Here is a 27,923-nt window from a genome sequence, read left to right as displayed (position 1 = left end):
GCCACATGGCAATCAAATTTCACGTGGCCGTTTAGTCACGGTAATTAGACTACTCTAAGCTCTGATGCTGCTGCTGGTCATTCGTAGCCTACCCAACGTGCTACCTGCCTGGTTCTCAGCAATCTATTGTCCCACTAATCACTGACAACGCAAATGTAATCAAAAACCTAATCAAAAACTTCACGAGACTATGAGCTCATGTTGGGTAACATTTCTACAGGCTATGCAACTGCGTGAGAAAACAGAGTGATGGCCTCTACTAAAACGAGGAGGATCCATCAGCCTCTTTAACTTGCGCAATACGCACCTGTGTTCCGCTGGCCTCAATAAAAAAATGCTCCTTAGGTATAGGAGTCCAATGCAGGAAAGGCTAGACTAGAATAGCTTGCTGGACATAATTTATTTTGCATTTCTTATACCAATAGACTATTCTAAGAGGAACGCAAGTTCGTTTAATGCAGCCAATAGAATAGTGCTCTGTGCTCCAGTCAGATCCTAACACCGGCGCTCCAGTCAGATCCTAACACTAGTGCTCCATATTCTGCCCTTGAGTTGCGTTCCCATGCAAAACTAGACAGATAGCTAACAACTAAGTCTTCAATAAAACTCCCAAGGCGTAACTTTTCTTGAATGAATATATTGTAAACGTTTATGTTGTAAAACTGCAAAACACAGAAAAGAATATACTTTAGTATTCAATTCACACCAACATACTGTAGCTGTACATTATACATTTGAAGTTGCATGAATACAAAGCACGTGCTACGGTACCATGCATCTGGCATGATGCCAAACCATATAGCTAATTGCTTTCTCATATGGTAATTGACTAACTCCTTTCATTACTCTAATAATGTACAACCATCTATGTAGAATAACAAGGCATATTACACTAGAAACAGTAACAAAAATACAGTATTGTATATTTTACAATTCGTTTGTATGACGCACGAGCAAAGTAATACAGCTAACATCATACATGAAAGGCATTGCAATTTGTGAGTAAATGCAACCAACCAACATTGATATGTAAGAAACTCTATCAATAACAAGATTATCATCATTAGCTAAATGCTTGAATCGAACTTACAAACAAATATTTTCCAAGGCTGAAGCGTGACAAGAAATAACTACACTGAAAGACCTGCACCGTAGCGTTGTTTTTAGCTGCTTCTAAGCGTGCAGAACGAATTCTCTACTTCCTGTTTGTGTACACTCTAAGTACCAGAAAGCTCCACTAGGGGGCAAATAACATCATGAAACACAATGAAAATCCATTTTAACTATTGTAATAAAATAATCTGTTACCTTCTAACAGTATGGCAGCACACTAGTGCTCCAGTCAGATCCTAACACTAGTGCTCCAGTCAGATCCTAACACCGGCGCTCCAGTCAGATCCTAACACTAGTGCTCCAGTCAGATCCTAACACTAGCGCTCCAGTCAGATCCTAACACTAGCGCTCCAGTCAGATCCTAACACTAGTGCTCCAGTCAGATCCTAACACTAGCGCTCCAGTCAGATCCTAACACTAGTGCTCCAGTCAGATCCTAACACCGGCGCTCCAGTCAGATCCTAACACTAGTGCTCCAGTCAGATCCTAACACTAGTGCTCCAGTCAGATCCTAACACTAGTGCTCCAGTCAGATCCTAACACTAGTGCTCCAGTCAGATCCTAACACTAGTGCTCCAGTCAGATCCTAACACTAGTGCTCCAGTCAGATCCTAACACTAGTGCTCCAGTCAGATCCTAACACTAGTGCTCCAGTCAGATCCTAACACTAGTGCTCCAGTCAGATCCTAACACCAGCGCTCCAGTCAGATCCTAACACCAGTGCTCCAGTCAGATCCTAACACCAGTGCTCCAGTCAGATCCTAACACTAGTGCTCCAGTCAGATCCTAACACTAGTGCTCCAGTCAGATCCTAACACTAGCGCTCCAGTCAGATCCTAACACCAGCGCTCCAGTCAGATCCTAACACTAGTGCTCCAGTCAGATCCTAACACTAGTGCTCCAGTCAGATCCTAACACCAGCGCTCCAGTCAGATCCTAACACTAGCGCTCCAGTCAGATCCTAACACCAGCGCTCCAGTCAGATCCTAACACTAGTGCTCCAGTCAGATCCTAACACCAGCGCTCCAGTCAGATCCTAACACCAGTCTGTGCTCCAGTCAGATCCTAACACCAGTCTGTGCTCCAGTCAGATCCTAACACCAGTCTGTGCTCCAGTCAGATCCTAACACCAGCGCTCCAGTCAGATCCTAACACTAGTGCTCCAGTCAGATCCTAACACTAGTGCTCCAGTCAGATCCTAACACTAGCGCTCCAGTCAGATCCTAACACCAGCGCTCCAGTCAGATCCTAACACTAGCGCTCCAGTCAGATCCTAACACCAGCGCTCCAGTCAGATCCTAACACTAGTGCTCCAGTCAGATCCTAACACTAGCGCTCCAGTCAGATCCTAACACCAGCGCTCCAGTCAGATCCTAACACCAGCGCTCCAGTCAGATCCTAACACCAGTCTGTGCTCCAGTCAGATCCTAACACCAGCGCTCCAGTCAGATCCTAACACTAGTGCTCCAGTCAGATCCTAACACCAGCGCTCCAGTCAGATCCTAACACCAGCGCTCCAGTCAGATCCTAACACCAGTCTGTGCTCCAGTCAGATCCTAACACCAGCGCTCCAGTCAGATCCTAACACCAGCGCTCCAGTCAGATCCTAACACCAGTCTGTGCTCCAGTCAGATCCTAACACCAGCGCTCCAGTCAGATCCTAACACTAGCGCTCCAGTCAGATCCTAACACTAGCGCTCCAGTCAGATCCTAACACTAGTGCTCCAGTCAGATCCTAACACCAGCGCTCCAGTCAGATCCTAACACCAGCGCTCCAGTCAGATCCTAACACCAGCGCTCCAGTCAGATCCTAACACCAGTCTGTGCTCCAGTCAGATCCTAACACTAGTGCTCCAGTCAGATCCTAACACTAGCGCTCCAGTCAGATCCTAACACCAGTGCTCCAGTCAGATCTTAACACCAGTCTGTGCTCCAGTCAGATCCTAACACCAGTCTGTGCTCCAGTCAGATCCTAACACCAGTCTGTGCTCCAGTCAGATCCTAACACCAGTGCTCCAGTCAGATCCTAACACTAGTGCTCCAGTCAGATCCTAACACTAGTGCTCCAGTCAGATCCTAACACTAGTGCTCCAGTCAGATCCTAACACCAGTGCTCCAGTCAGATCCTAACACTAGTGCTCCAGTCAGATCCTAACACTAGTGCTCCAGTCAGATCCTAACACCAGCGCTCCAGTCAGATCCTAACACTAGTGCTCCAGTCAGATCCTAACACTAGTGCTCCAGTCAGATCCTAACACTAGTGCTCCAGTCAGATCCTAACACTAGTGCTCCAGTCAGATCCTAACACTAGTGCTCCAGTCAGATCCTAACACTAGTGCTCCAGTCAGATCCTAACACCAGCGCTCCAGTCAGTCCTTCAGTTCAGACAGTCAGTTACACATCAGCACACAAACCAGTTCCTCTGGCTAGACAGGTTAGGGAGGAGAGGCATCTCCACCAGGCAGAGGGGGGGGCAGGGTGTGTGTGTATGTGTTTTAATCTGAGAGAGAAAGAGATGGTGTGTGGCTGTGTGAGGGAGACAAAATCTATAAATAAATGGATCATTCTTCATATGTATAGGCTAAGTTCTTTCATTATTTTAAGCTGTCTGGCATTAGTCTAAGCTTAAGGATGTAACTTAATAGCTTACACGCCAATCGCCAAACGCTTTTGGGAACAGGGAGAAAAAGTTCACGGAGGCAAAAAAAGACCTTGTCTCTTAAGGGTCGACCCTTTTTTCCCCAATTTGCCTAAAATGACTCAAATCCAACTGCCTGTAGCTCAGGACCTGAAGCAAGGATGCGCATATTCTTGGTACCATTTGAATGGAAATCTACACACAAACCATGATGACAAAGCGAAAGCCGATTTTTTTTAAATCTTTGCAAATTTATTAAAAATTGAAAGACAAAAATACCTTATTTACATAAGTATTCAGACCCTTCGCTATGAGACACGAAGTTGACCTCAGGTGCATCCTGTTTCCATTGATCATCCTTGAGAGGTTTCTACAACTTGATTGGAGTCCACCTGTGGTAAATTCAATTGATTGGACATGAATTGGAAAGGGACCTGTCTATAAGGTCCCACAGTTGACAGTGCATGTCAGAGCAAAAACCAAGCAGTGAGGTCGAAGGAATTGTAGAGCTCCGAGACAGGATTGTGTCGAGGCACAGATCTGATGAAGGGTACCAAAACATTATTGCAGAATTCAGGTCCCCAAGAACACAGTGGCCTCCACCATTCTTAAATGGAAGAAGTTTGGAACCACCAAGACTCTGAGAGCTGGCTGCCCGGCCAAACTGAGCAATCAGCGAAGAATGGCCTTGGTCAGGGAATTGACCAATAACCTGATGGTCACTCTGACAGAGCTCCAGAGTTCCTCTGTGGAGATAGGAGAACCTTCCAGAAGGACAACCATCTCCGCAGCACTCCACCAATCAGGCCTTTATGGTAGAGTGACCAGGCAGAAGCCACTCCTTGGACAGCCTGCTTGGAGTTTGCCAAAAGGCACCTAAAGACTCTCAGACCATTAAAAACAAGATTCTCTGGTCTGATGAAACCAAGATTTTACTTTTTGGCCTGAATGCCAAGCGTCATGTCTCAAGGAAACCTGGCACCAACCCTACAGTAAAGCACGGTGGCAGTATCATCATGCTGTGGGGATATTTTTCAGCGGCAGGGACTGGGAGACTAGTAAGAATCGAGGGAAAGATGAACGGAGCAAAGTAAAGAGAGATCATTGATGAAAACTTGCTCCAGAGCACACAGGACCTCAGACTGGGGCGAAGGTTCATGTTCCAACAGGACGACCCGAAGCACACAGCCAAGACAACACAGGAGTGGCTTCGGGACAAGTCTCTGAATGTCTTTGAGTGGCCCAGCCAGAGACCAGACTCGAACATCTCTAGAGAGACCTGAAAATAGCTGTGCAGCAACGCTTCCCATCCAACCTGACAGAGCTTGAGGTTCTGCAGAGAAGAATGGGAGAAACTACCCAAATACAGGTGTGCCAAGCTTGTAGCGTCATACCCAAGAAGACTTGAGGCTGTAATCACTGCCAAAGGTGCTTCAACAAAGTACTGAGTAAAGGGTCTGAATACTTATGTAAATGTGATGTTTTTGTAAATAAATTAGCGGGGGGGAAAGTAAACTGTTTTTGCTTCGTCATTATAGGGTATTGTGATGTCATTATGGGATATTGTGATGTCATTATAGGGTAGTGTGTAGATTGATGAGGGGGGAAAAACAATTTAAATCAACATTAGATTAAGGCTGTAATGTAATAAAATGTGGAAAAAGTCTAGGGGTCTGAATACTTTCCAAATGCACTGTAGACTGAGAGAACAGAACAGCTGATCGTCTACAGAGAATGACTGCATTAGCCTACTAATGTTGTCAGTCACAAACCTTTGTACTCTGTAGTAACTACACAGACTGTCCAACACAGACTATCAAGATCCAAAACTAACACTAGTCCTGACAGGTCTAAGCTGTCATGCTTGGAATGTAGACTTCCTTCAGAACGTAGACTTCATTGTAGACCTTCAGAATGTAAACTTAACTTCTCGTCATCGGTCTCTATCTTTCTGTTACTGTAGCCTGAGGCTTGAGGCCAGGTTCTACACAAGCTGTAAATGCCAAATGGCACCCTACCCCCTATATAGTGCATTACTTTAGACCAGAACCTTATGATCAAATGTAGTGCACTTAAGAGGTCCCATTTGGGGCCCAGACAGGATCTGCAGCACAGATGCAGTATTTGAGAACCAAAACGAGTTACTCTGGCCTACATAACATCAACATCCAGACAGACATCTCTTTTAGTTCTGTACCAGTTTGGAAGCAGGTAGGTAGTGGATTAGAGAAACGGAAAGGTAGCTTTGAGATTGCAGAAAAAGAGGCCTAAATTAATACAGTGGTGTATCCCCTATACTGTTATCACTGCCCAGACAGTGGTGTATCCCCTATACTGTTATCACTGCCAAGACAGTGGTGTATCCCCTATACTGTTATCACAGATAGACAGAGGAAAGGCCAATGACCTGGGCTTGTGATTGTACCCTTGCAGTGGAAAAGAGACATGATGGAATATCATTGGGCTGTTTAGACAAACTGATGATCATGATGACATCACAGAGGCTGCCAGCTGGAGCTGACCTAGTTAATACGTCATTAATTAGGTCACATTGCTAGTATCAGATGGGTTAGGGCTCTACTATGAAGTAGAGCATCACTGAACAGGCACAGTAGGGAAGGAGAACCTAAATAGTCTAGGCTCCCAGCAGGTTTTCCATCATTCAGACTTCAAAAGGTTTTTAAGGTCAGTCCAGGCTTTGAAGCTGCCGGGGTTAAAGCGAGTCCACTGCCCATGGTGTCGTAACATCATACATGACCTTACTCTGACTGGTGAGATGACTCTCTGATGTATCCTGGGTACTGATGTCAAACGAAGGACAAACAGTCCTGTCCTCTGGTGAGGTGAGACCTCTGAGGAGTTCTGTCCTCTGGTGAGGTGAGACCTGTCTGAGGAGTTCTGTCCTCTGGTGAGGTGAGACCTGTCTGAGGAGTCCTGTCCTCTGGTGAGGTGAGACCTGTCTGAGGAGTCCTGTCCTCTGGTGAGGTGAGACCTGTCTGAGGAGTCCTGTCCTCTGGTGAGGTGAGACCTGTCTGAGGAGTCCTGTCCTCTGGTGAGGTGAGACCTGTCTGAGGAGTCCTGTCCTCTGGTGAGGTGAGACCTGTCTGAGGAGTTCTGTCCTCTGGTGAGGTGAGGTCTGTCTGAGGAGTCCTGTCCTCTGGTGAGGTGAGACCTGTCTGAGGAGTCCTGTCCTCTGGTGAGGTGAGGTCTGTCTGAGGAGTCCTGTCCTCTGGTGAGGTGAGACCTGTCTGAGGAGTCTTGTCCTCTGGTGAGGTGAGACCTGTCTGAGGAGTCTTGTCCTCTGGTGAGGTGAGTCCTGTCCTCTGGTGAAACAAACTAACAGCTCTGTCCTCTATGGTTCTCTGTACTAGTATAATATTGTAATATTGTCCTCATCCCACAGGCCTGCTAGGTTCATTCATGAGCTAACATTTGTGACTCAGCACCTGGATTCGGTCTTATATTGCAAAATGTGAAACCGTTTTTTACATTGGATAAAAGTAGAGACTCAGAGCTACAAAATGGTATATCACACACTGCAGTTGAGGAACACTGGGTAAGGAATTCTGCTGTGAAAGTTGATCAACTTGTAAACTCACTTTTGAGAAAATCGCCTTTGAACGTTTACACCCATTCAGCATCGTTCACACCCTCCCCCTTAACCCCACCCCCACCCAGAGCTCACACGTGACGCTCTGACCGATGATTTGTTTACCTCTGGATAACATGAAAACAGCCTAACCAGCTCTGCTGGTAACAAATTCATTACGCTTTAATGCAGACGTTTACTGACACCGGCCATATTCAATGGGTGTTGTACACACGTCACATAACGTTAGCTAACGAGCCAGCCAGCTAACGTTAGCTAGTTAAACAACAATGAACAGTGCCAACAATACCACAGTGCTGGGAGCTAACCAACCATGTGCAATGTTAGCTAGGTTACATTAGTCTCTAACTAGAACAGCACACGGCTCTGGGATACGAATAATAACATCAGCTAGGGAGCCAACCAGCTAACATTAGCTAGCTAGCTAACAGTACACTTTAGCTTATGACATACAGGTTGCTAGTTAGGTAAACAAAGTACCTAGCTAGGTAAACAAAGTGTAAATTCACACACGTCACATAACGTTAGCTAACGAGCCAGCCAGCCACCTGCCCGCCCGTCCAGCATCACTACTCTGGACAGTTCTGACTTAGAATATGTGGACAACTACAAATACCTAGGTGTCTAATGAGTTAGATGCACTATTGTAAAGTGGTTGTTCCACTGGATATCATAAGGTGAATGCACCAATTTGTAAGTCGCTCTGGATAAGAGCGTCTGCTAAATAACTTAAATGTAAATGTAAATGTGTCTGGTAAGACTGTAAACTCTCCTTCCAGACTCACATTAAACATCTCCAATTCAAAGTTAAATCTAGAATCGGCTTCCTATATCGCAACAAAGCCTCCTTCACTCATGCTGCCAAACATATCCTCGCAAAACTGACTATCCTACCGAGCCTTGACTTCGGCGATGTCCTTTACAAAATAGCCTCCAACACTCTACTCAGAAAATTGGATGCAGTCTATCACAGTGACATCTGTTTTGTCACCAGAGCCCCATATACTACCCACCATTGCGACCTGTACGCTCTCGTTGGCTGGCCCTCGCTTCATATTCGTCACCAAACCCACTGGCTACAGGTTATCTACAAGTCTCTGCTAGGTACAGCCCCGCCTTATCTCAGCTCACTGGTCACCATAGCAGCACCCACCCGTTGCACACGCAGGTATATCTGACTGGTCATCCCCAAAGCCAAATCCTCCTTTGGCCGCCTTTCCTTCCAGTTCTCTGCTGCCAATGACTGGAACAAATTGCAAAAATCACCTTTAGCTGGAGACTTATATCTCCCTCACTAGCTTTAAGCATCAGCTGTCAGAGCAGCTTACCGATCACTGTACCTGTACACAGCCCACCCAACTATCTCATCCCCATATTGTAATTTTGTTGTTGTTGTTGTTGCTCTACTGCACCCCAGTATCTCTACTTGCACATCATCATCTGCACATCTATCACTCCAGTGTTAATGCTAAATTGTAATACTTTCGCCTCTATGACCTATTTATTGCCGTACCTCCCTAATCTTACTACATTTGCACACACTGTATATAGATTTTTCTATTGTGTTATTAACTGTACATTTGTTTATGTGTAACTGTGTCGTTTGTGTTGCACTGCTTTGCTTTATCTTGGCCAGGTCGCAGTTGTAAATGAGAACTTGTTCTCAACTAGCCTACCTGGTTAAATAAAGGGTTAAGGTTATATACAGTGGGGAGAACAAGTATTTGATACACTGCCGATTTTGCAGGTTTTCCTACTTACAAAGCATGTAGAGGTCTGTAATTTTTATCATAGGTACACTTCAACTGTGAGAGGCGGAATCTAAAACAAAAATCCAGAAAATCACATTGTATGATTTTTAAGTAATTCATTTGCATTTTATTACTGAGGGAAGGAACACTATGACAGGATCATAACCACAGCCTAGAGACAGAGGAAACGCTATAATCCCAGTGAACACTATGACAGGATCATAACCACAGCCTAGAGACAGAGGAAACGCTATAATCCCAGTGAACACTATGACAGGATCATAACCACAGCCTAGAGACAGAGGAAACGCTATAATCCCAGTGAACACTATGACAGGATCATAACCACAGCCTAGAGACAGAGGAAACGCTATAATCCCAGTGAACACTATGACAGGATCATAACCACAGCCTAGAGACAGAGGAAACGCTATAATCCCAGTGAACACTATGACAGGATCATAACCACAGCCTAGAGACAGAGGAAACGCTATAATCCCAGTGAACACTATGACAGGATCATAACCACAGCCTAGAGACAGAGGAAACGCTATAATCCCAGTGAACACTATGACAGGATCATAACCACAGCCTAGAGACAGAGGAAACGCTATAATCCCAGTGAACACTATGACAGGATCATAACTACAGCCTAGAGACAGAGGAAACGCTATAATCCCAGTGAACACTATGACAGGATCATAACCACAGCCTAGAGACAGAGGAAACGCTATAATCCCAGTGAACAATATGACAGGATCATAACTACAGCCTAGAGACAGAGGAAACGCTATAATCCCAGTGAACACTATAACAGGATCATAACCACAGCCTAGAGACAGAGGAAACGCTATAATCCCAGTGAACACTATGACAGGATCATAACCACAGCCTAGAGACGGAGGAAACGCTATAATCCCAGTGAACACTATGACAGGATCATAACCACAGCCTAGAGACAGAGGAAACGCTATATTGAGAGCAGAGATCAGACAGGCCATATTGACAAAAGACACCTCAACGTTGCTTCACAGAACACAGAAATAGGCAGTTTGATCTGCCAGACTAGTTCTCTCACACATCCATACGCTACAGTAACATGCCCAGCAGGGTTTCCGTTAGCTTTTGGATGATAAACACTAGTGGATGTAGTGAGAGCTGCTGTCACAGCTCAGACAGCTGCTGCAGAGAAACATGCTTTAATAAGCTGAATCATTGTGCAACAATTCTAAAAGCAAATAAAAAAAATAAAAAAACAATGACCACAATTTAAAAAAGCTACTATGTATATTTCCCAACTGGTAATTGTGCTCCCCATTGAAGTGCGTAGGCAACTAGGCAGGCTTCAGCACGTCACACAACACTTTGCAATGAGCTGCAGGCAGTACGCATTTTGAAAACATATACTTAATTGTTTGAAATGGGCACCACACCACAACACGAGCACCCTGACGCCCAGCAGGACTAACACGATCCAGTCTGCTCTGACAACACGAGCACCCTGACGCCCAGCAGGACTAACATGATCCAGTCTGCTCTGACAACACGAGCACCCTGACGCCCAGCAGGACTACCATGATCCAGTCTGCTCTCACAACACGCAAGACTAACAAGATCCAGTCTACTCTGACAACACGAGCACCCTGACGCCCAGCAGGACTACCATGATCCAGTCTGCTCTGACAACACGAGCACCCTGATGCCCAGCAGGACTAACATGATCCAGTCTACTCTGACAACACGAGCACCCTGACGCCCAGCAGGACTACCATGATCCAGTCTGCTCTGACAACACGAGCACCCTGACGCCCAGCAGGACTAACATGATCCAGTCTGCTCTGACAACACGAGCACCCTGATGCCCAGCAGGACTAACATGATCCAGTCTGCTCTGACAACACGAGCACCCTGACGCCCAGCAGGACTAACATGATCCAGTCTGCTCTGACAACACGAGCACGCTGACGCCCAGCAGGACTAACATGATCCAGTCTGCTCTGACAACACGAGCACCCTGACGCCCAGCAGGACTAACATGATGCAGTCTACTCTCACAACACGCAAGACTAACATGATCCAGTCTGCTCTGACAACACGAGCACGCTGACGCCCAGCAGGACTAACATGATCCAGTCTGCTCTGACAACACGAGCACCCTGACGCCCAGCAGGACTAACATGATCCAGTCTGCTCTGACAACACGAGCACCCTGACGCCCAGCAGGACTAACACGATCCAGTCTGCTCTGACAACACGAGCACCCTGACGCCCAGCAGGACTAACACGATCCAGTCTTCTCTGACAACACGAGCACCCTGACGCCCAGCAGGACTAACATGATCCAGTCTGCTCTGACAACACGAGCACCCTGACGCCCAGCAGGACTAACATGATCCAGTCTGCTCTGACAACACGAGCACCCTGACGCCCAGCAGGACTAACACGATCCAGTCTTCTCTGACAACACGAGCACCCTGACGCCCAGCAGGACTAACATGATCCAGTCTGCTCTGACAACACGAGCACCCTGACGCCCAGCAGGACTAACATGATCCAGTCTGCTCTGACAACACGAGCACCCTGACGCCCAGCAGGACTAACATGATCCAGTCTGCTCTGACAACACGAGCACCCTGACGCCCAGCAGGACTACCATGATCCAGTCTGCTCTGACAACACGAGCACCCTGACGCCCAGCCGGACTACCATGATCCAGTCTGCTCTCACAACACGAGCACCCTGACGCCCAGCAGGACTAACATGATCCAGTCTACTCTCACAACACGCAAGACTAACAAGATCCAGTCTGCTCTGACAACACGAGCACCCTGACGCCCAGCAGGACTAACATGATCCAGTCTACTCTCACAACACGCAAGACTAACATGATCCAGTCTGCTCTGACAACACGAGCACCCTGACGCCCAGCAGGACTAACATGATCCAGTCTGCTCTGACAACACGAGCACCCTGACGCCCAGCAGGACTAACATGATCCAGTCTACTCTGACAACACGAGCACCCTGACGCCCAGCAGGACTAATATGATCCAGTCTGCTCTGACAACACGAGCACCCTGACGCCCAGCAGGACTAACATGATCCAGTCTGCTCTGACAACACGAGCACCCTGACGCCCAGCAGGACTAACATGATCCAGTCTGCTCTGACAACACGAGCACCCTGACGCCCAGCAGGACTAACATGATCCAGTCTGCTCTGACAACACGAGCACCCTGACGCCCAGCAGGACTACCATGATCCAGTCTGCTCTGACAACACGAGCACCCTGACGCCCAGCAGGACTAACATGATCCAGTCTACTCTGACAACACGAGCACCCTGACGCCCAGCAGGACTAACATGATCCAGTCTGCTCTCACAACACGCAAGACTAACATGATCCAGTCTGCTCTCACAACACGAGCACGCTGACTCCCAGCAGGACTAACATGATCCAGTCTGCTCTCACAACACGCAAGACTAACATGATCCAGTCTGCTCTCACAACACGAGCACGCTGACGCTCAGCAGGACTAACATGATCCAGTCTACTCTGACAACACGAGCACCCTGACGCCCAGCAGGACTAACATGATCCAGTCTACTCTGACAACACGAGCACCCTGACGCCCAGCAGGACTAACACGATCCAGTCTGCTCTGACAACACAAGCACCCTGACGCCCAGCAGGACTAACATGATCCAGTCTGCTCTGACAACACGAGCACCCTGACGCCCAGCAGGACTAACATGATCCAGTCTGCTCTGACAACACGAGCACCCTGACGCCCAGCCGGACTAACATGATCCAGTCTGCTCTGACAACACGAGCACCCTGACGCCCAGCAGGACTAACATGATCCAGTCTGCTCTGACAACACGAGCACCCTGAAGCCCAGCAGGACTAACATGATCCAGTCTACTCTGACAACACGAGCACCCTGACACCCAGCAGGACTAACATGATCCAGTCTGCTCTGACAACACGAGCACCCTGACGCCCAGCAGGACTACCATGATCCAGTCTGCTCTGACAACACGAGCACCCTGACGCCCAGCAGGACTAACATGATCCAGTCTGCTCTGACAACACGAGCACCCTGACGCCCAGCAGGACTAACATGATCCAGTCTACTCTGACAACACGAGCACCCTGACGCCCAGCAGGACTAACATGATCCAGTCTGCTCTCACAACACGCAAGACTAACATGATCCAGTCTGCTCTCACAACACGAGCACGCTGACTCCCAGCAGGACTAACATGATCCAGTCTGCTCTCACAACACGCAAGACTAACATGATCCAGTCTGCTCTCACAACACGAGCACGCTGACGCCCAGCAGGACTAACATGATCCAGTCTACTCTGACAACACGAGCACCCTGACGCCCAGCAGGACTAACATGATCCAGTCTGCTCTGACAACACGAGCACCCTGATGCCCAGCAGGACTAACATGATCCAGTCTGCTCTGACAACACGAGCACCCTGACGCCCAGCAGGACTAACATGATCCAGTCTACTCTCACAACACGCAAGACTAACATGATCCAGTCTGCTCTGACAACACGAGCACGCTGACGCCCAGCAGGACTAACATGATCCAGTCTGCTCTGACAACACGAGCACCCTGACGCCCAGCAGGACTAACATGATGCAGTCTACTCTCACAACACGCAAGACTAACATGATCCAGTCTGCTCTGACAACACGAGCACGCTGACGCCCAGCAGGACTAACATGATCCAGTCTGCTCTGACAACACGAGCACCCTGACGCCCAGCAGGACTAACATGATCCAGTCTGCTCTGACAACACGAGCACCCTGACGCCCAGCAGGACTAACACGATCCAGTCTGCTCTGACAACACGAGCACCCTGACGCCCAGCAGGACTAACACGATCCAGTCTTCTCTGACAACACGAGCACCCTGACGCCCAGCAGGACTAACATGATCCAGTCTGCTCTGACAACACGAGCACCCTGACGCCCAGCAGGACTAACATGATCCAGTCTGCTCTGACAACACGAGCACCCTGACGCCCAGCAGGACTAACACGATCCAGTCTGCTCTGACAACACGAGCACCCTGACGCCCAGCAGGACTAACACGATCCAGTCTTCTCTGACAACACGAGCACCCTGACACCCAGCAGGACTAACATGATCCAGTCTGCTCTGACAACACGAGCACCCTGACGCCCAGCAGGACTACCATGATCCAGTCTGCTCTGACAACACGAGCACCCTGACGCCCAGCAGGACTAACATGATCCAGTCTGCTCTGACAACACGAGCACCCTGACGCCCAGCAGGACTAACATGATCCAGTCTGCTCTGACAACACGAGCACCCTGACGCCCAGCAGGACTAACACGATCCAGTCTGCTCTGACAACACAAGCACCCTGACGCCCAGCAGGACTAACATGATCCAGTCTGCTCTGACAACACGAGCACCCTGACGCCCAGCAGGACTAACATGATCCAGTCTGCTCTGACAACACGAGCACCCTGACGCCCAGCAGGACTAACATGATCCAGTCTGCTCTGACAACACGAGCACCCTGACGCCCAGCAGGACTACCATGATCCAGTCTGCTCTGACAACACGAGCACCCTGACGCCCAGCAGGACTAACATGATCCAGTCTACTCTGACAACACGAGCACCCTGACGCCCAGCAGGACTAACATGATCCAGTCTGCTCTCACAACACGCAAGACTAACATGATCCAGTCTGCTCTCACAACACGAGCACGCTGACTCCCAGCAGGACTAACATGATCCAGTCTGCTCTCACAACACGCAAGACTAACATGATCCAGTCTGCTCTCACAACACGAGCACGCTGACGCCCAGCAGGACTAACATGATCCAGTCTACTCTGACAACACGAGCACCCTGACGCCCAGCAGGACTAACATGATCCAGTCTGCTCTGACAACACGAGCACCCTGATGCCCAGCAGGACTAACATGATCCAGTCTGCTCTGACAACACGAGCACCCTGACGCCCAGCAGGACTAACATGATCCAGTCTACTCTCACAACACGCAAGACTAACATGATCCAGTCTGCTCTGACAACACGAGCACGCTGACGCCCAGCAGGACTAACATGATCCAGTCTGCTCTGACAACACGAGCACCCTGACGCCCAGCAGGACTAACATGATGCAGTCTACTCTCACAACACGCAAGACTAACATGATCCAGTCTGCTCTGACAACACGAGCACGCTGACGCCCAGCAGGACTAACATGATCCAGTCTGCTCTGACAACACGAGCACCCTGACGCCCAGCAGGACTAACATGATCCAGTCTGCTCTGACAACACGAGCACCCTGACGCCCAGCAGGACTAACACGATCCAGTCTGCTCTGACAACACGAGCACCCTGACGCCCAGCAGGACTAACACGATCCAGTCTTCTCTGACAACACGAGCACCCTGACGCCCAGCAGGACTAACATGATCCAGTCTGCTCTGACAACACGAGCACCCTGACGCCCAGCAGGACTAACATGATCCAGTCTGCTCTGACAACACGAGCACCCTGACGCCCAGCAGGACTAACATGATCCAGTCTGCTCTGACAACACGAGCACCCTGACGCCCAGCAGGACTAACATGATCCAGTCTGCTCTGACAACACGAGCACCCTGACGCCCAGCAGGACTACCATGATCCAGTCTGCTCTGACAACACGAGCACCCTGACGCCCAGCCGGACTACCATGATCCAGTCTGCTCTCACAACACGAGCACCCTGACGCCCAGCAGGACTAACATGATCCAGTCTACTCTCACAACACGCAAGACTAACAAGATCCAGTCTTCTCTGACAACACGAGCACCCTGACGCCCAGCAGGACTAACATGATCCAGTCTACTCTCACAACACGCAAGACTAACATGATCCAGTCTGCTCTGACAACACGAGCACCCTGACGCCCAGCAGGACTAACATGATCCAGTCTGCTCTGACAACACGAGCACCCTGACGCCCAGCAGGACTAACATGATCCAGTCTACTCTGACAACACGAGCACCCTGACGCCCAGCAGGACTAACATGATCCAGTCTGCTCTGACAACACGAGCACCCTGACGCCCAGCAGGACTAACATGATCCAGTCTGCTCTGACAACACGAGCACCCTGACGCCCAGCAGGACTAACACGATCCAGTCTGCTCTGACAACACAAGCACCCTGACGCCCAGCAGGACTAACATGATCCAGTCTGCTCTGACAACACGAGCACCCTGACGCCCAGCAGGACTAACATGATCCAGTCTGCTCTGACAATACGAGCACCCTGACGCCCAGCAGGACTAACATGATCCAGTCTGCTCTGACAACACGAGCACCCTGACGCCCAGCAGGACTACCATGATCCAGTCTGCTCTGACAACACGAGCACCCTGACGCCCAGCAGGACTACCATAATCCAGTCTACTCTGACAACACAAGCATAGAAAAAAAAGACATAAGCAATATGTCATCATTGTAGCCCAATACTGAAACAAAAGTATTGTCTCAAGAATATCTATTGACGGCTACATAGTAAATAGTAGACTACCACACCACTCACCAATACTTACTGTTAGTTCATGTCAGTCAGTTTAAAAGACAGGACGGATTTCATCCTACAGCCATGTTGGCAGGGATCCGAGAACAGATGAAAGGGAATGGAACAACAGAACGGGTATAGCCGTTATACGAGGCCTTGTCCAAAACATTGCAGACAAGCCCACTCTGTTCAAAGTGGATCTGGATCGTCGAGTGATTCTTCTTCATGGAAGATAAGGATGCTGTCAAATTCTAATCTAATAGCCTAATACTGTCATGTATTGTGACGGAATTATCTTAAAAAGGTGCACTATGCAGAAATCACTCAATTTCCTGGTTCATAGACTGGCTTTCAATGAGAATGACAGATCTAAAACACAGAACATATCTACCGCTACTTAGACTGGCTTTCAATGAGAATGACAGATCTTAGAAAACACATTTCTATGTACATTTGGTCGGGTCGCCCAAAAAGTGACATATTGCAGCTTTAAGGCTGGAAGTCCATTACAGTGAAACCGCTGCTAGTGTTAGCCTCAGTGGGATGTTACAGGCGTCCTTCCTATTGGATCCCTGGGAGTCACTGATACCAGGCTCCATATCACACACAGGAAACTCCAGGAAAGGTGACGTTGATCAACCTTGTAGGAAAAGGTCAGCCCTAGTATGTGTTTAACATCAACATACTGCAGAAAACAACGGTTTCAACAACAAGCAGTAAAGAACCACTTGATTCATTGTGACCGTAATGGACCATGTGACCATGTGGCCTGAGGTTGACATGTACAGTTCTGTTTTGGGAAATGTGAGGGTGGAGCAGCGGAACGTTCAGTAGAAGTATTAAAAATAGCTGCATTTAAAGGGATAGTTTGGGATTTTGGCAATGAAGTCCTTTATCTACTTCCCCAGAGTCAGATGACCTCATGGATACCATTTTTATGTCTCTGCGTTATAAAACAAACTAAATCTTGAAATAGCCTTTTCACTGAGAATGCTCCGTTCTTATTGGAGGACTCTGTTAAACTCCTAACCCAGAGAGAGAACAGACAGACTGTTATTCTACTAACTAGAGGACTCTGTTAAACTCCTGACCCAGAGAGAGAACAGACTGTTATTCTACTAACTAGAGGAGGACTCTGTTAAACTCCTAACCCAGAGAGAGAACAGACAGACTGTTATTCTACTAACTAGAGGACTCTGTTAAACTCCTGACCCAGAGAGAGAACAGACAGACTGTTATTCTACTAACTAGAGGAGGACTCTGTTAAACTCCTGACCCAGAGAGAGAACAGACCGACTGTTATTCTACTAACTAGAGGAGGACTCTGTTAAACTCCTAACCCAGAGAGAGAACAGACAGACTGTTATTCTACTAACTAGAGGACTCTGTTAAACTCCTAACCCAGAGAGAGAACAGACAGACTGTTATTCTACTAACTAGAGGAGGACTATGTTAAACTCCTGACCCAGAGAGAGAACAGACAGACTGTTATTCTACTAACTAGAGGAGGACTCTGTTAAACTCCTGACCCAGAGAGAGAACAGACAGACTGTTATTCTACTAACTAGAGGAGGACTATGTTAAACTCCTGACCCAGAGAGAGAACAGACAGACTGTTATTCTACTAACTAGAGGAGGACTCTGTTAAACTCCTGACCCAGAGAGAGAACAGACAGACTGTTATTCTACTAACTAGAGGAGGACTATGTTAAACTCCTGACCCAGAGAGAGAACAGACAGACTGTTATTCTACTAACTAGAGGAGGACTATGTTAAACTCCTGACCCAGAGAGAGAACAGACAGACTGTTATTCTACTAACTAGAGGAGGACTCTGTTAAACTCCTGACCCAGAGAGAGAACAGACAGACTGTTATTCTACTAACTAGAGGAGGACTCTGTTAAACTCCTGACCCAGAGAGAGAACAGACAGACTGTTATTCTACTAACTAGAGGAGGACTCTGTTAAACTCCTGACCCAGAGAGAGAACAGACAGACTGTTATTCTACTAACTAGAGGAGGACTCTGTTAAACTCCTAACCCACAGAGAGAACAGACAGTTATTCTACTAATCTACTAACTAGAGGAGGACTATGTTAAACAGAGAGTAGAATGGCAGACAGTGGAACATATCCTCTTGCAATATTGACTAAATACAGACTACAGATCAATGGACCTGGGAGCAATGAGTCCTGTGTAGGTCTGGGGCTGGCAGGGCAGGGAGAGACGGGGGCCCGCCGGGAGAGACGGGGGCCCGCCGGGAGAGACGGGGGCCCGCCGGGAGAGACGGGGGCCCGCCGGGAGAGACGGGGGCTCCCCGGGAGAGACGGGGGCCCGCCGGGAGAGACGGGGGCCCGCCGGGAGAGACGGGGGCACGCCGGGAGAGACTGGATTTATTTTATTTCACCTTTATTTAACCAGGTAATCCAGTTGAGAACAAGTTCTCATTTACAACTGCGACCTGGTCAAGATAAAGCAAAGCAGTGCGACACAAACACAGTTACACAAACAAACATACAGTCAACAACACAATAGAAAAAGTCTATATACAGTGTGTGCAAATGAAGTAGGATTAGGGAGGTCAGGCAATAAATAGGCCATAGTGGCGAAATAATTACAAATATAGCAATTAAACACTGGAGTGATAGATGTGCAGAAGATGAATGTGCAAGTAGAGATACTGGGGTGCAAAGGAGCAAAATAAATAAAATAAATAACAGTATGAGGATGAGGTAGATAGATGGGCTGTTTACAGATGGACTATGTACAGGTACAGTGATCTGTGAGCTGCTCTGACAGCTGGTGCTTAAAGATATGAATCTCCAGCTTCAGTGATTTTTGCAGTTCGTTCGTCATTGGCAGCAGAGAACTGGAAGGAAATGCGGCCGAAAGAGGAATTGGCTTTGGGGGTGACCAGGGAAATATACCTGCTGGAGCGCGTGCTACGGGTGGGTGCTGCTATGGTGACCAGTGAGCTGAGATAAGGCGGGGCTTTACCTAGCAGAGACTTATAGATGAATCCAGGAGTAGGGTGATCACGTCCCAGATTGTGAGGTACAGTCCTTTTGTCCCAAGTCCCGCAACCAAACAACCCTGTCACGCATTTTAATAACAATTAAATATAGATTATTTTTCTTTTTAAAAAGGTACACTTTTCCTGTATTTCAGTCAGACTTGCCATTCATTCGATGAGAACATTGTTGTACAAAAGTATGTGGACACCGCTTCAAATTAGTGGATTCGACTATTTCAGCCACACCTGTTGCTGACAGGTATATCAAAACAAGCACACAGCCATGCAATCTCCATAGACAAACATTGACAGTAGCCTTACTTTAGAGCTCAGTGACTTGTGGCACCGTCATAGGATTCAGCCTTTCTAACAAGTCAATTCGACAAATCTCTGCCCTGCTAGAGAAGTCCACTGTAAGTGGTGTTATTGTGAAGTGGAAACGTGTAGGAGGAACAATGGCTCAGCCACGAAGTGGTAGGAAACACAAGCTCACAGAACGGGACCGCCGAGTGCTGAAGCACGTAAAACAAGTCTATCCTCGGATGCAACACTCACTACAGTTCCAAACTGCCTCTGGAAGCAACGTCAGCACAATAACTGTTTGTCGGGGGATTTATGAAAATGTGTTTCATGGCAGAGCAGCCACACACAAGCCTAAAAATCAGGTGCAATGCCAAGCATTGGCTGGAGTAGTGTAAAACTCGCCGCCATTGGACTCTGGAGCAGTGGAAATGGGTTCTCTGGAGAGATTAATCAAATGTTATTTGTCACATGCACCAAATACAACAGGTGAAATACAACCTTAGCGTGAAATGCTGACTTACAAGCCCTTAACCAACAATGCAGCTCAAGAAAGAGTTAAGATTATATATATATATATTTAAATAAAAGTAACAATAAAGAGGCTATATACAGGGGTACCGGTAACGAGTCAATGTGTGGGGGTAGAGGTTAGTCGAGGTAATTTGTACATGTAGGTAGGGGTGAAGTTACAATGCCTAGGAGGGGGATGGTGTCAATGTAAATAGTCCGGGTGGTCATTTGATTAATTGTTCAGCAGTCTTGTGGCTTGGGGGTAGAAGCTGATAAAGATCCTTTTGGACCTAGACTTGGTGCTCCGGTAAGCACGCACCCCTGAGGTGCCCCCGTGTTGAGGATTAGCGTGGCAGATGTGTTGTTACCTACCCCTACCACCTAGGGGGCCCCGTCAGGAAGTCCAGGATCCAGTTGCAGAGGGAGGTGTTTAGTCCCAGGGTCCTTAGCTTAGTGATGAGCTTTGTGGGTAATATGGTGTTGAACGCTGAGCTGTAGTCAATGAATAGCATTCTCACATAGGTGTTCCTTTTGTCCAGGTGGGTGAGGGCAGTGTGGAGTGTGACTGCGTCATCTGTGGATCTGTTGGGGCGGTATGGAGTGGGTCTAGGGTTTCCGGGATGATTGTTTTGATGTGAGCCATGACCAGCCTTTCAAAGCACTTCAAGGCTACCGACGTGAGTGGTACGGGGCGCTAGTCATTTAGGCAGGTTACCTTCGCTTTCTTGAGCACAGGGACTATGGTGGTCTGCTTGAAACATGTTGATATTACAGACTGTCAGGGAGAGGTTGAAAATGTCAGTGTAGACACGTCCCAGTTGGTCATCGCATGCTCCAAGTACACGTCCTGGTAAACCGTCTGGCGCCGTGGTCTTGTGAATGTTGAGCTGTTTAAAGGTTTTGCTCACATTGGCTATGAAGAATGTGATCACAGTCATCCGGAACAGCTGGTGCTCTCATGCATGCTTCAGTGTTGCTTGCCTAAAAAGGCATTTAGCTCGCCTGGAAGGGTCGCGTCACTGGGTAGCTCGTGGCTGGGTTTCCCTTTGTAGTCTAATAGTTTGCAAGCCCTGCCACATTCGACGAACGTCAGAGCCGTTGACTAAGATTGAATCCTACTAACTGTATTGACGCTTTGTCTGCTTGATGGTTCATCTGAGGGCATAGTGGGATTTCTTAAGCGTCCAGATTAGTGTCCTGCTCCTTGAAAGCGGCAGCTCGGTGCAGATGTTGCCTGTAATCCATGGCTTCTGGTTGGGATATGTACATACAGTCATTGCGGGAATGAATTGGTTGATGCACTTATTGATGAAGCTGGTGACTGAGGTGGTATACTCCTCAATGCCATTGGATGACTCTCGGAACATATTCCAGTCTGTGCTCACAAAACAGTCCTGTAGCGTAGCATCCGCTTCATCTGATCTCTTCCGTATTGAGCGAGCCACTGGTACTTCCTGCTTTAATTTATGCTTGTAAGCAGGAATCAGGAGGATAGAATTATGGTCAGATTTGCCAAATGGAGGGCGGGGGAGAGCTTTGTACGCGTCTCTATGTGTGGAGTAAATGTGGTCTAGAGTTTTTTTTCCTCTGATTGAACATGTGACATGCTTGTAGAAATTAGGTAAAATGGATTTAAGTTTGCCTGCATTAAATTCCCTGGCCACTAGGAGTGCCAGGTCTGAATTAGCATTTTCTTGTTTGCTTATGGCCTTATACAGCTCATTGAGTGCGGTGGTTAATAGACGGAGATTAATAATATAGATGAGAACTCTTGGTAGATAGTGTGGTCTACAGCTTATCATGAGATACTCTACCTCAGTTAGGACATCTACTTTGTGCATGACACAAGTCATTTTTCCAACAATTGTTGACAGACAGATTATTTCACTTATAATTCACTGTTTCACAATTCCAGTGGGTCAGAAGTTTACATACACTAAGTTGATTGTGCCTTTAAACAGCTTGGGAAATTCCAGAAAATTATGTCATGTCTTTAGAAGCTTCTGATAGGCTAATTGACATCATTTGAGTCAATTGGAGGTGTACCTGTGGATGTATTTCAAGGCCTACCTTCAAACTCAGTGCCTCTTTGGTTGACATCATGGGAAAATCTAAAGAAATCAGCCAAGACCTCAGATAAAAATAAAAGTGTAGACATCCACAAGTCTGGTTCATCCTTGGGAGCAGTTTCCAAACGCCTGAAGGTACCACGTTCATCTGTACAAACAATAGTACGCAAGTATACATACCATGGGACCACGCAGCCGTCATCCCACTCAGGAAGGAGACGCATTCTATCTTCTAGAGATGAACGTACTTGTGTGAAAAGTGCAAATCAATCCCAGAATAACAGCAATGGACATGGTGAAGATGCTGGAGGAAACAGGTACAAAAGTATCTATATCCACAGTAAAACAAGTCCTATATCGACATAACCTGAAAGGCCGCTCGGCAAGGAAGAAGCCACTGCTCCAAAACCACCATAAAAAAGCCTGACTTTTCCAAGTCTGTTCCACAAGGAAAACATGATCACTGCACAACAGACCAGCCCAGATCAATATGCAATTACAAAGCTGGGTGGAGGGATCCCTAATTACCCAGATCCTCTTTTCCAAAACAAGCATTAACAAAACACAGGCAAGTCATGCAGTTGCCCCTCAAAGAGACAGACCTGGTTCAAAGTCCAGCCATGACACCCTGTCACTTCATATTACTACTGGACCAAGGCAGGCAGTCTGTCTCCACCTCAACTCAACCCAGCCTCAACCCATCACAATGTGCTACATAGAGGAGCAGAGACACAGACAGTGAGCATAGCAGAGCGCAGTTAACCATGTGGGACGATGGCATGTTTGTAGCTGAACCTTACAGAGACACTCCCCCTCTGTTCCTCCACTGTAGAAGCAGCAGTTTCTGTCAGCAGATCCAGAGAAAGGCCCTCGCCTACCCCCGCAGGCTGACCCTGGACTTGGCTGCCATCCCACCCCACCTAGCCCTTGTCCTGGCCTCTCCTCTCTCCCTACCCTCTCCTCCTCGTCCCAGCTCCGCAGAATAAAATCTGTCCAATTGACTTCATGTAGCCTGCAGTCTGCACACTCAGCTCAGCCGGACCGGGCCTGCAGACAGTCAGTCCTTCCCAGTCAACCATAAAGAGACCGGGCCTGCAGTCTGCAGTCTCTCAGTCAGTCCTTCACAGTCAACCATAAAGAGATGGGTGTTTTTTACTGTGAGCTGAGTGTCTGCAGACTGCAGGCCCGGTCTCTTTGTGGTTGACTGGGAAGGACTGACTGACTGTCTGCAGACTGCAGGCCCGGTCTCTTTATGGTTGACTGGGAAGGACTGACTGACTGTCTGCAGACTGCAGGCCCGGTCTCTTTATGGTTGACTGGGAAGGACTGACTGAGTGTCTGCAGACTGCAGGCCCGGTCTCTTTATGGCTGACTGGGAAGGACTGACTGTCTGCAGGCCCGGTCTCTTTATGGCTGACTGGGAAGGACTGACTGAGTGTCTGCAGACTGCAGACCCGGTCTCTTTATGGTTGACTGTGAAGGACTGAGTGTCTGCAGACTGCAGGCCCGGTCTCTTTATGGCTGACTGGGAAGGACTGACTGTCTGCAGGCCCGGTCTCTTTATGGCTGACTGGGAAGGACTGACTAACTTCTCACCTGCTAGTTCTACCCTGCTGGAGCAGTTCCTCTCAGTAAAAAGACTGAATGGTCAACAAGTGTTCAGGAAGAGAACACACTAGCATACCTGGTCAATGGACCATCAATACCAAACTTGACCACAAGCATAGCATAGTACACTGCACATACCATTCTATTTAAACGTACTGCATGTTACAGCTGTCCTAGGACTATAAAGCCCTGTGTAAAAAGAGGACGTAACTATTCTGTTGACTTGTTGACACGAATATGCTGCTCAATAAAACCTATTAGAAACTAGCCATTACACTGCATTATCATCACAGCATTATTATTCAGGTTATCATTTGTAAATATTAATCTACAAATTAAGAAATACCAGGTTGGAGGGGATCGATGGCATTTTCGTATTGACAACATTAGCATGACGGAGTCAAAGTAAACACGTCTGCCTCTCGCCCGGACAGCCAGGGCAATGCAATTACCACGCCCGGACAGCCAGGGTAATGCAATTACCACGCCCGGACAGCCAGGGTAATGCAATTACCACGCCCGGACAGCCAGGGCAATGCAATTACCACGCCCGGACAGCCAGGGTAATGCAATTACCACGCCCGGACAGCCAGGGTAATGCAATTACCACGCCCGGACAGCCAGGGTAATGTAATTACCACGTCTGCCTCTCGTCTGGACAGCCAGGGTAATGTAATTACCACGCCTGGACAGCCAGGGTAATGTATTTACCACGCCTGGACAGCCAGGGTAATGTATTTACCACGCCTGGACAGCCAGGGTAATGTAATTCATGGATCATTAAACCCATTTGGAGCAATTACACTGGCTTGACCTTCAGATGAGCAGAAGGAGAGGGAGGAGAGGCCGGTGGGGGAGGAGAGGCCAGAGAGGCCGGTGGGGGAGGAGAGGCCAGAGAATACAGCCAGAGAGGCCGGTGGGGGAGGAGAGGCCAGAGAGGCCGGTGGGGGAGGAGAGGCCAGAGAATACAGCCAGAGAGGCCGGTGGGGGAGGAGAGGCCAGAGAGGCCGGTGGGGGAGGAGAGGCCAGAGAATACAGCCAGAGAGGCCGGTGGGGGAGGAGAGGCCAGAGGCGAGGCCGGTGGGGGAGGAGAGGCCAGAGGCGAGGCCGGTGGGGGAGGAGAGGCCAGAGGCGAGGCCGGTAGGGGAGGAGAGGCCAGAGGCGACGGTGGGGGAGGAGAGGCCAGACAGCATGGCCAGAGAGGAAGGTGGGGGAGGAGAGGTCAGAGAGGAAGGTGGGGTAGGAGAGGAGAGGAACAGAGAGCCTGAGGGTAAGAGCGAGAGATGGAGGGAAAGACTGAGACAGAGGGGGAGAGAGGAGTGTGTACTTGAGGGATTCAGTGGGACAAAAGGCCAACATGGAGCGCTCTACTGGGCCTCAGTAACAGGCTGCATTGTGAGGGTTGCTGAACAAACAGGCAGAACATTCCTGGAATGTGTCATGACCAATCAACTTAACCTTGCTGCCCGGAGGTCACAACCGAGTCAAATGTTATTGGTCTCGTAAACATGTGATCGCAGGTGCAGCGATATGCTTGTGTCTAGCTCCAACAGTGCAGTATAACTAACAATACAAAACAATACTTTTAAAGAGGAAGCTAAATGTTTTAAGCATGTTTTCAGTCTCCTCCATTTCCACTGAATGATAACTGTAAGGATGTATTTCCTAATAATAATGTAGTATTAACACATTTACAGAAAGACCTGTGTGAAGGACAACTTGGAGGAAATTAAATCTGTCTGGAAAAACACCAGTACATATACATCACCTTGTTGATTTACTCAGATCCAGTATTAGCATGTTTTAATTACTTCTATAACAATTGTAGACTTTCAGGTAGTCAACTAATTCTGATTTAATTACTACTGAAATAGGATCAAATGTGTTATGGCTTTACACCCCCTGCTATATTGTGGATAAAGAGTTACCTGTTTAACAGAACACAGAGGGTGTTCTTTAATGGAAGCCTCTTCAACATAATCCAGGTAGAATCAGGAATTCCCCAGGGCAGCTGTCTAGGCCCCTTACTTTTTTCAATCTTTACTAACGACATGCCACTGGCTTTGAGTAAAGCCTGAGTGTCTATGTATGTGGATGACTCAGCTACTACAGCAACTGAAATGACTGCAACACTTAAGAACTGTAGTTGGTTTCAGAGTGGGTGGCAAGGAATAAGTTTGTTCTAAATATATATACAACTAAAAGCATTGTATTTGGGACAAATCGTTCACTAAACCCTAAACCTCAAATTAATCTTGTAATAAATCATTTGGAAATTGAGCAAGTTGAGGTGACTAAACTGCTTGGAGTAACCCTGTATTGTAAACTATTATGGTCAAAACATATTGATAAAACAGTAGCTAAGATGGGGAGAAGTCTGTCCATAATAAAGCGCTGCTCTACCTTCTTAACAAAACTATCAACAAGGCAGGTCCTACAGACCCTAGTTATCGCACCTGGACTACTTCTCAGTCGTGTGTTCAGCACAGCTGGCCCTTGGATGTACACAGAGAGCTAATATTAACTTCTTTGGGTTAGGGGGCAGTATTTTCACGCCCGGATGAAAAGCATGCCCAGAGTAAACGGCCTGCTACAAAGCCATAAAAGCTAGAATATGCATATTATTAGTAGATTTGGATAGAAAACACTGAAGTTTTTAAAACTGTCTGAATGATGTCTGTGAGTATAACAGAACTCATATGGCAGGCAAAAACCTGAGAAAAAAATCCCACCAGGAAGTGGGAAATCTGAGGTTGGTCGATTTTCAACTCAGCTCCTATCGAAGATAGTGGGATATTGGTAATGTTGCACTTCCTAAGGCTTCCACTAGATGTCAACAGTCTTTAGAACCTTGTCTGATGCTTCTACTGTGAAGTGGGGCTGAATGAGAGGGGATTGAGTAAAGTCTACCATGACCTGAACATGCGCTGACCATGCGCATTCATGTGAGAGCGAGCTCTGTTCCATCGCACTTCTGAAGGCAAAGGAATTCTCCGGTTGGAACATTATTGAAGGATTATGTTAAAAACATCCTAAAGATTGATTCAATACTTCGTTTGTCATGTTTTTACGGACTGTAATATAACTTTAACTTTTCGTCCGTACTTTCCACTGGACTTGCCCGCGCATCGTGAGTTTGGAAAGTGTACTGAACGCTAGAACAACAAGGAGGAATTTGGACATAAATGGACATTATCGAACAAAACAAACATTTATTGTGGAACTGGGATTACTGGGACTGCATTCTGATGAAGATCAAAGGTAAGTGAATATTTATCATGTTATTTCTGACTTCTGTTGACTGCACAATATGGCGGATATATTTGTGTCTTGATTGTGCTCTGAGCGCCGACTCAGATTATTGCATGGTTTGCTTTTTCCGTAAAGCTTTTTTGAAATCTGACACAACTGTTGCATTAAGGAGAAGTGCATCTAAAATTCCATGCATAACAGTTGTATCTTTTAGCAATGTTTTTTATGAGTATTCCTGTAAATTGATGTGGCTCTCTGCAAAATCAAAGGATGTTTTGGAACTTCTGAACATAACGCGCCAATGTAAACTCATATTTTTGGATATAAATATGAACTTCACCTAACAAAACATACATGTATTGTGTAACATGAAGTCCTATGAGTCATCTGATGAAGATCAGCAAAGGTTAGTGATTCATTTTATCTATATTTCTGCTTTTTGTGAATCCTCTCTTTGGCTGGAAAATGGCTGTGTTA

General features: G+C 47.5%; 1 protein-coding gene and 1 long non-coding RNA gene across 5 annotated transcripts in view; both read right to left on the bottom strand.

The window, feature by feature from the left end:
• dip2a (disco-interacting protein 2 homolog A) overlaps positions 1-27,923 on the bottom strand; it is a 275,105-nt gene that overhangs the window by 232,250 nt on the left and 14,932 nt on the right. The gene's annotated exons all lie outside the window — the stretch shown is intronic.
• On the bottom strand, positions 622-1,403 carry LOC139539134 (uncharacterized). The gene is made up of 2 exons (XR_011667874.1): positions 1,091-1,403; positions 622-662 (listed from the first exon to the last, which is right to left on the bottom strand). It is a non-coding gene; the product is annotated as an uncharacterized lncRNA (long non-coding RNA).

The sequence above is a fragment of the Salvelinus alpinus genome, chromosome 14, assembly GCF_045679555.1.
Source record: "Salvelinus alpinus chromosome 14, SLU_Salpinus.1, whole genome shotgun sequence".
Classification (NCBI taxonomy): Eukaryota; Metazoa; Chordata; class Actinopteri; order Salmoniformes; family Salmonidae; genus Salvelinus; species Salvelinus alpinus.
The sequence above is the reverse complement of the archived record's forward strand: the minus strand, read 5'-3'. Positions and strand labels throughout refer to the sequence as shown.